Consider the following 855-nt stretch of genomic DNA (forward strand, 5'->3'; position numbering starts at 1 on the left):
GGTGCAAGTTTGCTTTGTTTCAGGACCACACATGATAAGTGTTCATTAAATGTTAGGAAAAAAAGGGTTATGACTTAGCTTCAGGGACAGGACCTGGAGGGGTTTGTTCCCAATAGCGATTTGGTGGGTCTGCTCTGCTTCTCTTTCCAGTTTGCAGTAATAACAAGGGTTTTAGCTTGAAAAATCTTGCCTCTCCAGAGGGAGATAAATTCACATTGTCTACTGGAAAACAAAAAGGCATATCTGAAAGATTCTCCTTTTGATGGGAGACTTTGGCTCCTTCTATAAGAGCAAATTAAGAAGTATTGAGGAGTGTCCCCAAGCACTAGACCCTCTTTCCATTTCTAGAACGACTTTCAGAGCAGGTGGCCCTGGACAGGCAGGACGTGCGGATCCCCACCCAGCTGTATTCCACTGTCTTTTCAAGTTATCGTAACTGTTAGACATGAATGCATCTGCTCCCAGGTCAAACCCTACAATCTGGGTCCTTTTCACTAGACATCAGAACATCATTAGTAGGACTTACCCAATTTGGGGCATCTTTGAGTTAGACATAATCATAGTGGGGACATAGCAATTCCAGGATGGGATTGGCTTAACCTATTTAAAATATCTTCTTTAGGATGGGGTGATGCACCCGTACAAGTACTTATACACTTGTATATGTCGGGATATATATATATATGTGTATGTCGGGAGCTGGGGTGGTAGCTCATATGTGCGCTGCAGTTGTCTGCATGTATTCATGTGAATCCACCCTTAATCTCTTCACCGACAGCGAGACCATGATTTCTCAGTCCCTTTATCCCAACCAAAATGCAGTTGCTGCAGACCATCCCCCACGTCATCATTCCT

Source organism: Fulmarus glacialis, unplaced genomic scaffold (assembly GCF_000690835.1).
Source record: "Fulmarus glacialis isolate BGI_N327 unplaced genomic scaffold, ASM69083v1 scaffold19070, whole genome shotgun sequence".
Taxonomy (NCBI): Eukaryota; Metazoa; Chordata; class Aves; order Procellariiformes; family Procellariidae; genus Fulmarus; species Fulmarus glacialis.